Source organism: Cricetulus griseus (assembly GCF_003668045.3).
Source record: "Cricetulus griseus strain 17A/GY chromosome 1 unlocalized genomic scaffold, alternate assembly CriGri-PICRH-1.0 chr1_0, whole genome shotgun sequence".
Classification (NCBI taxonomy): Eukaryota; Metazoa; Chordata; class Mammalia; order Rodentia; family Cricetidae; genus Cricetulus; species Cricetulus griseus.
In genome coordinates, this window is record NW_023276806.1 from 262,756,047 (window position 1) to 262,765,689 (window position 9,643).

The following is a 9,643-nucleotide window of genomic DNA, read 5'->3' on the forward strand; positions in this document are numbered from 1 at the left end:
CCCACCATTGTTCCGTAGGGCCATGCCATCTAATGAGGTTGTCAGCCTATATTGGTGGCCCCCACGGTGCCCATGGTCATTGTTTGCCACAGCTGGCCAACTCTGACAAGTCCTGTACCTTTTCAGGAGCTATCCCGGCTCCTGTTCCCCATGGAGTTGCTCAGGCCCACTCCACGCGTGCCCTTCTGGTGCAGAAGACACTCATAAATGCCTCTGTCTTGGCCCAAGCCTCTTAGATGGGTTGTGGATTTCCAGAGCTCCTCCCTGCTCTGGCCTTCCCCACTGCTGCCCTGGGACCTTCTCAGGGCTTGTTCAGCAGTGCAGACTCTCCCCGGAAACTCCCTCCCACTCTGCCCTCCTATCAGGCACAACTGCATCTCAGAGACCACCACCCCTTCTCCAGAACCCAAGCCTTAGGGGTCACCACCCCTTCTCACCCCCAGTCCTCAGCTGGGAGCCATCTCCCTGGTTTTACCCTACCTTGGGCCTCAGTTTCCCCCATCTGTGAAATGACGGGGTTCACCATAGGTCTTTTCTCCATATTCACCCAATCTCGAAGATGGATGAGAACATTTTACAGCGAAGGTAGCCTGTGCCTGTACTCAGGTCTTGATAAATTGTCAAACCCCTCCATTTGTGCTGTGCCAGCCTTGTTGCACATTTGGAGTTGAGGTGTATAATGGGGCATCTTCGACAGCTTCACCTAATGCAATGGCCAGGCCTGGAGCACAGGGCTGAAATGCATCTACCAGGGTTGAACATACCCGCCGGCCCCGTGCTGGAGGTCTACCACTCTGAGCCGACAGCTAGCATGACCAGTCTGCTTCACTGCCTTCAGAGCAGTGGATGAAAATGGAACAGGGTGGACTTCCAAAGCAATGCCTCGATTGTTGGGAGGGTTGAGTATCCCCGAAGTTTTTGTTGTTCTTTGTTTGTTTGTTTTGTTTTAAACTGGACACTTGGGTTCATAACCTACCCACCTCAGTTTCCTTGTATTATATAAGAGGTTTTAGGAAACCAGTTGGTGAAGAAAAATGGATTTATTTACAGTTTTGGCCAAATTATTAAAAGGAAAAAGACTTTTTTGAGTTTTTCTTTGGCTTTCTTGTATCAGGGTTTCATCTCCCATAATAAAGGGATGTGTGTGTAGCTATTATTGTATATACACATGCATTATGTATGTCTATAGGTACATGTACATACTATATACATACACATATGCATACAGTATAATACTGTAAGGGTTACAGCTCTGAAGGGAAAGGTATCCTGGCAGTCAGGAGCCAAGGACTAACACAAAACAAACCTTACAGAAGAGATTTATTGGGAGGGAAAAGCCCAGGAGTGTGGCTGCCTCTGCTCAGATGAGAAGCCACAGAGAACCGAGAAGAAGACAGGGTTTATATGGCATTTCAGGGTGGGGGGACAGAGCTTTCTAGGGTGGGGATTGGTGGGGAAAGTCCAGAGCTTGAGCTTCTCTGTAGGTTGGGTGCTGGGTCCGGCTGTTAGGGCAGTTAGAGTGTTTTGTGATTGGAACCTGGCCGTTGGAAGTCCTCAGGGGAGGAGGGGCTCAGCCACTCGAATGCTGGAGGAACAAAATTATAATAATATATATATATATATATATAATATATATATATATATATATATATGCATACGTTTATAAATGCAGCCGGATGAGTCCCTCTAGTGTTGCTCATATGTACATGTGCTTAGGCCTGACCTGTGGATAGTGTCTCAGGGCCCATCCCTTTTCACATTAGCAGAGAAAGGGAATATGTTTAGGTGACCAAAATTTGGGTGCCAAGAACTCCAGAGAAAAGGTTCCCTTCCACCATCTCCCTCCCACCCCAGGTTGACCCTTATCTCAGATCGCTCCAGAGATCTGCATACCACTCCCACCCTCACACCCACCCAACACCAGCTTTCTCCACAAATAGCATACTTGTTTAAAATTTGGCCAGAGTAACATCTTTTGAGCAAGATGTTTAGCTCTTCTCTGTGCCAGACTGTGGCAAAATAGGCCATCTTTCCTACCATGTATTTGCTGAGACAGCAAAATCCCTGAGAGGAACAAGAGCAGTGCATAAGTTAAAATGTATCTTTCCTAGATGTATCTTTGCCCAATCCAGTCTGCAGTCAGTCACCTCTGCTGCTTCAACACTAGGGGACACTCTGACTCCAGATTTGCATTTGCTCTGGGCACAGCTAGACAGATGGACAACGCCATAAAGCAAAGGCAAGGGGTTAGTAAGCTGGGATGGGAGTTTCAGTGGCACAGCCATCCATGAATGTAGCCCATGCCATTGTAAGTAATCTAAAATTTTTGCTAAGGTAGATTTGTCAGAATCCTTCTTTGATTTGCCGGGCTCTTGTTATTTGGGGGTGAATGAATCAGTGTTCCTTTTCAGTCTCCCTAGGAAAGTCATACAACACATGGGTTTTTTGTTTGTTTGTTTGGTTTTGTTTTTAACTTAAAAGTTTACTCTTGTGCCTGAAGATTGCCAGATCCCCCCCCCCCCCTTGCAGGACAGGTCACAGTTAAGAGTCAACCCAATGACATGTTCAGGCCATTTTCAACCTTTGCCATTTGCTATGTATGGAACTCAGAAAATTGCTTGCTCAGAGAGATGCTCTCTCTGCAGGGCTCTGCTTGCCTCTCAGAGGCAGTGGCCCAGCTGGAGAAGGCACAGGAAAGCCATCCCATCCTCGTGTTGTCATCTGGGGAACTTCTTGCCTCTCACAAGCTTTGTCTTTCTCCCAGGGGTCTGGCACCTATCCAAAGGGTTGCCAAACCTTTTCTCACCATCTTGGTTAAATGCTCATGCCCGTTTCCCACTGGGTTGTTTTGCCTTAAGAGTTCTTTATCCATCCAAGGACCTGGGTCTTGGCTAATTGCAGCTATTTTCTGAAATGGTCACAGGACTTTTGACTGTGAACTCGGGCTCCGTAGACATGCCTCTATCACCACTTGTCAGGGTTCCTGCCAACCAGTGTTTTCCCTGGTTAACGCTAAAATGGACAAAAACTCCTCCGTCAGTCCACTTAGGAGTTAAGATGATTTTGTTTGGACAGTTAGACCTGCCGCCTAGAGTTCCTCATCGTGTGGGACATATATGGCTCTTTCGTCTATTATGATGGATGCCACCCATATCCCTTACCATTTGTTAAACCCCCACGCACGAAACACTCTTTTTATCCTGAGTTTAGCCCTGCTTTTGTACTTGGGTCCACACTTCTGAACTCTTGACTCTGCTCTCCATATCAGTCCACCTTGAGTTACAATCGACAAAGGTAGTTTGCCTCCCCACCTTGGTACCACCTTAGTCATGAAAAGCTGGGGACCTTTCCAACTCAGGCTTCACTCACCCCACCACAAAGCCTCTTTTTCGTTGCTCCCTGCTCTCTTCATTTTCTCTCATTGCCTACCTCCACCCCACCTGTTGAATGCCCCCCCCACTTCTGGCCCCGTTTTCCTAAAGTACATCTGCCAGCCTAGGAGGGCACAGGGGCCTCAGCTATATCTCATGTAAATGAAATGGTTTGCCAATGCTTGGATGCCACGGGGAACAAAAAGGCATCTGTGATGCCTTCCAAAGCTGGTTTAGGTCTGAGACCTCCTGCTTTAGGAGTCTGTTGTCTCGGGAGCTGGTCTGTCTCCGAGTTATTCCAACCTTCTGCTGTTTCACAGCCACGTGCTATTTTGCCATGAGCATCAGTGGTTCTTGTACCTTCTGGATAGCAAGCCCAATCCATCAAAACAAGCTAGGTAAGATCAGGGCTTCCACCCAGAAGGAAGCCAGGTGGAACTCTTTGGATCGATCCAGCATTTCTTCAGGGAAAATCCTTCGTTCTGCAAGCCGGGACTCTGATTCTGCGATCAGCCCCTTTCCTTCTTGCCCAGAGAGACGTGAACCTCTAGAGCCCAGGAAGTTCACTCTGTTACAACTGTTCTTTCCTATTCTTATAACATAGGCCCGCCACACTGTTGGATCTTAAGGAAAACTGCAAGTTATGGGAGTCAATAGGGACGTGGTGGGAAAGGCCCGAGGCTCAAGAGAAAGTTGTCCTTCTAATAATTTCCTTACAGGTGTGTCTCTAAACAGAGGTCTCCAAGCTTCCCTCAGGAACATGTGTCACTGACTGAGAGGCAAACAGTTCATTCTTCATTTGAATGTTAAAACCTCCACCCAGGAAAGAGCTATGCATCAAGCATCAAGTCCATACCATGGGAAGCAGGCTGCCAGGCATCGACTGTGCAGGGTCATCCCCCACCCTTGACGGTGGTAGTGCATTTCCCTTCCAGCATACGCTCTGCTACCTGCTGGAAACTGCATTGTGTGGGAAACAGGGAGTTGGGGCTTTGGGAGTGACTCCCCGTGGATTTGCTGCTAATTTCACTGCGTATGTGCGTGCTACAGCTCCTCTTGGCTTCCTGTCCTGATCCCTTTCCCAAGCAGAGGTGGAAGCTCTGAGTCTGTGAGAGAAGCAGGCGCTTCCTAGTGGTACACAGATTTGGGAAGAATATGAAGGGACCTGCTAGCTCAGTGTGGTGCTCATGGTACTCGGTTGATGTTGTTCTGAGCATCCAATTCCAGGAGCCAGAGTGGAGAGAAAAGGCTAGAGGGAGCAGCCGGGCAAGAGGTGGCAGAAGTCTTCTCCCTACTTTCTTCATGCAGATAACCCTTGATCCAACAGCCTTTGTTTTCTCAAGAATAGACAAGGCATGGAAGCCCTATAGAAAGAAGCATGTAGGCTGGAGAGATGGCTTGGTGGTTAAGAGCACTGGCTGCTCTTCCAGCAGACCCAGGTTCAATTCCCAGCACCCACAAGGCAAGTTCACAACTGTGTGTGACTCCAGTCCCCAAAAACCTCTCATTTTGAGAGAGAGAGAGAGAGAGAGAGAGAGAGAGAGAGAGAGAGAGAGAGAGCATCAAGAAGTTGTGGTGCACACCTTTAATCCTAGCACTTGGGAGGCAGACGCAGGTGGATCTCTTTGAGTGGATCTCTATGAGTTTGAGGCCAGCCTGGTCTGCAGTGCGAGTTTCAGGACAGCCAGGGCTACACAGAGAAACCCTGTCTCAAAGAAACAAACGAATGAATGAGGTATATTTCTTAGCTATTAACTCCATTTACAGAACCCTCTTGTCACAAAGTATGAATGAATGTGTGCAAAAAAACTGGAGTAGATGATATTTCCAGGAATGATATGAGGTAATTTCTTAGTGAATTGTTTTGGGCAAAACAGAAAGCACAGCCAAGGAAGAAAGAAAACACATTTTTTAGAATTCTTCTATAGGCCTAGCTAAACATTGAAAGGCTCATCTATGTGTTGACATCGTCGGGACTGTGGGCAGAATATATATAATATATATATAGTAATTCTTTGTTGATTCTTTGGAAACTTCACATTATGCACCTTGGGGCAGAATTTTTAAAAACCTATATTTGTATAGTTTAAATATGTATGAGTTTAAATATTTAAAGCATAGAGTATGTATATTAAAATGCACTCTTAAGTTCTAAAACTAAATAAAAGCCAAAGGAGAACAGAGGAACAGGCAGGATGACAGCGTGTGGAATCTGAATCAGACAAGCAAGCGCCCGCATGCTCACATACACGCATGCTCACATACACGCATTACTGAGATTCCCCAGAATAAGATATGACTTCACGATACCATACAAAATATGACTTCAAGCATATAAGGAAGGTGAAATGTGAAGAACGGGATGAAATAGAGGAAGAAAGAAGTATAGATTGTCCTGTTCTTATTACACTAGTAAGTCCGAGAAAAGCCCTACACAGAGAGAAAACTGATGTCTCGAGGTCCTTACAAATTAAATAAGAGACGACCCTGTTTATGGATAGAAGGCAATGTCACGAGGGCAGTCAGTTATGGAGTCACCACAGGCTCAATCAAAATTCCAATATTTATTTATTTATTTTGAGACAGGGTTTCACTTTGTAGCTCTGGCAGGCCTGGAACTTGCCATGTTCCTTGAACTGGCCTTGAATTCACAAGAGATCTGCCTACCCCTGCCTCCCTGGTGCTGGAACCTACCCAAAGTCTTAAAGAAAAAAAAAAAAAGTAGATCGACAATCCGATTCTAACATGCACGAGATTCTAAATGACAAAGAAGAACCAAATCATTCCTTAAAGAAAACACTGCAGCTTATAAAGCTACATAATCCAAATAAAATGCGAGATTATTACACTGGCAGAAATGAGATCGGCGGAAGGAAAATCAAATATGCCTTTTGACTCGATAGGTGAGCAGGCAGTACCAAAATCCGTGTAGAGTGTAAGAAGAGCCAGCGCAGCACGAGCACTCGTGTGCGCAGCCCTGCAGGGTACAGCATGGCGTGCAAGCCTCCCCCTCCCCTCCCCCCCGCCCCTGCCGCCCTCTTCCCAAACAACTAATTGCAAAAACTATGAAAGGAAGCGTTTTCCAACTAGGAGTTCTGGGCACCTGCTACAAGGGGAGAGAAATTGAATTCCATATCTATGGAAAAGAAATGAGCTTTGTATGTATTAAAACCATAAAGAGCCAGGTGGTGGTGGTGCACGCTTTCAATCTCAGCACTGGAGAGGCAGAGCCAAATTCTTGTGAGTTTGACGCCAGCCTGGTCTACCCAGTGAGTTCCAGGACAGAAGCCCTGTCTCAAAAAAAAAAAAAAAAAAAAAAAAACAGCAAAAAAACCCATAACGAAAAGACCATAAGACTTGAAAGGTCAATCAGGAGAATAGCATCTTGATGATTTATTAGTCGAGACACAGGAAGAATATATATTGCTAAGAAAACCAACACCAGAATTAGAAGACGACCTGCTGGCCTTTGCAGTTCGTATCATGAGTGACTGGAGGCCCCCATCAAGAATACATAAACAACAAATTGCTAATAGACAACTGTCATGATTTGGATCTTAAATGTCCTCCCTGAGGTCATGTGTTGTCGGTGGCAGCTGGGAAATGGTAGACCCTTTAGGACTTAATGGTCTTGTGGTAGGGAAATGATCCTGACCCCATGGGACGCTACCTCCCACGCCCTGCTCCTTCCTTTCTGCTTCGCAGTCACCAGGAGGAGGGCATCTTTGCTCTGCCATATACTCATCATCACAATGTCTCAGACCAAAGCAGTGGGGTCACTCAGGCCTGCACCGAACCCTCTGGAGCTGTGCAGGACCACTCAGAGCACACATGGAAATCTCAGGAGCCGTGCAGCCCAAAGCCTCTCCCCTTACAGCTACTATTTCAGGTGTCCTCGTCAGTTACAGACACCTGACACAGCAACGGTACATCGGTGAGCAAAGGACTTCGGGAACACCCGCATTGAAAAACAGGGACCCGAATGAAACCCATCACAAGATCCTTCTACAAGCACCCATCATGTTGGTTGTAAGGAATGCCCACTTCGAGGTCTAGAAACGCCAGAGAAAATGGTGTCCGATAACAACCCGAGTAGCTCTACCAAGGAGGAGACTGGAGGGTTGTCGGTATGTTCCTTCATGAACTGGAAACTCCTTCATTTCCCAGCAGTGAAGCGAACAAGATGCAGGTACGTGGGTGATTATGGATGATATGATAGGTAAATACGAAGGAAAACCTACAGGCTCCGATAACACGATCCCATTCATTCAAAGTTCAAAAGCAGGCGGCCCCAAACTACATGGTGCAGATGTCCACATGCAGGTGGTAAGGCTTACGAAGCTAGGAAAGGGTGCTCCACGTGGTGCATGCTAGATCTCAGCCCCCCAGGAATCAGGACAAACCCCGGGCAGCTGACCGGCCCCTGATGTGAACCTTGTTAGCAGTGCATGCTGGTCTGGGGAGGGAGGAGTGGATAGAAGCAAGCCCAGCCCCTCCCCCTCACAGCTCCAAGAAGGTTAAGCCAGACTAAATCATGTGGTGTGGAACCCCTCAAAAACCTATGAAGGCCAGGAGCTCTCCTTTGTGCAAAGGAGTTCTCTGAATGCTCCCTCTTTCCTTCAGGCCCCCATCACGCACATGGCAACTAATTCTCTTAACTCTCTCATTTTAAGCCATCTTGCCCCATGAAACTCCTCTCCGGGCATTACCTTTCCTAATGCTCTCCCACCTCAAGGCCAGATCATAGCAACCCACGGTCACAAGGCTCTCTCTCCTAATCTCATTCTGAAGGGCAATTTTGTGTTAGCTTCATTCTCTATGAACCAACTGAACAAGGTATCTGTTATAAGGGGACAGTGGTGCCACTGATGGGGGCGGGTGTGTATGTGATGGGAACTGGCACCTAGACAGTCATATGGTGGTGTTTTTCCTCTGTGTGTGTGTGTGTGTGTGTGTGTGTGTATGAGACAGGGTCTCACTATGTAGCCCTGGCTGGCCTCAAACTCAGAGGCCTCTCTTACTTCCTAGCACTGAGAATAAAGGTGTGTGTCAAAACCAGCCTATATGGTATTTTTTTCCCCCTTTGTTCTTACAGATGCCTGTTTTGAATCTGTTGAACTGTATATCTTTTGTGTGCCATACTTCATGACATAAAAGACACGTGTACCAAGGTAAACAGCAGACTGCTACGGTAGTCCATTGAATATTACACCGTGTAGAGGCTCTGCCCAACACTTTCCTGTCTCCAGGACTTGACTAGATCCTGGCCCTTGCAGACAGCTGCTCCTAGTTTTCATTCTCCCTGTCTTATCCTCAGCCTCCCTGAGCTTCCACCACTGCAGTGTTCCTGTGGGCCTGGGAGGCCTTTCTTCTGTCTTCATCTCATCTTTGCCTATAAGATGCAGTTATCCCTGGAGAAATCCCTACCCCGCCCCCATGCACATACACACGCATGCACGCATACACACTGAGGTCCATGACATGGTTAGTGTTGATTATCAACTTGACAGGCTCTGGAATAACATAGGAGACAAGCCTCTAGGCAGCTGTGGGGGATTGTTTAGATGGCGTTAGTCTGTGGGCATGCCTGTGGAGAATGCATTTGATTAGGCTCATGCAGGAAGAGCCACCCGATAGTGGGATCAGGTCCTGGACTGTACAGAAGGGAGCAAGCCAGCACAGACACGTTCACCATTCTTTGCTTCCTGACTGTGGATGCAATTTGACCAGCTGTCTGAAGCCCTGCCATGATAGACTCTACTCTCAAACCGTGTACCCAAAGAAACCTTCTCTTCCTTGAGCTTTGTCTTTGTTGTTAGGATTTTATTATATCAATAAATAGCTAAGTCGCTTTCTTCACCCCTGAACTACCCAGTGCAGGCCACAGGTTATTGTGTGTCTTTCCCCCTCTAGGCAGGACATTGCTGTTTTGGAGTAGAAATTACCTTGGCTCCGAGGGCCATGTCAACTAATTTGAGCACGAATACAGTGATGGCAAGGGCCACAGTAATGGTACCTATAACTCCCTGGGACGAGGGAGGAGAGGAGGGGAGGGTCATGGAACCCTCACTTGGAATTGTAGCAATCCTTTCTCGTGCTCTGCCCTAGTGTGAGTGACTATGGCCCATGCTAGAACATAATACAAATTGAGTTAACTGTAAGAGGGACACAGCTCCCATAAATTCTTCATCTGCAATGGTGTGGAATTCTGAATCGGTGTAGCTGTTTGGGGGCCACTTACCATGCTGTAAGTAACCTTACACCTCTGCTCT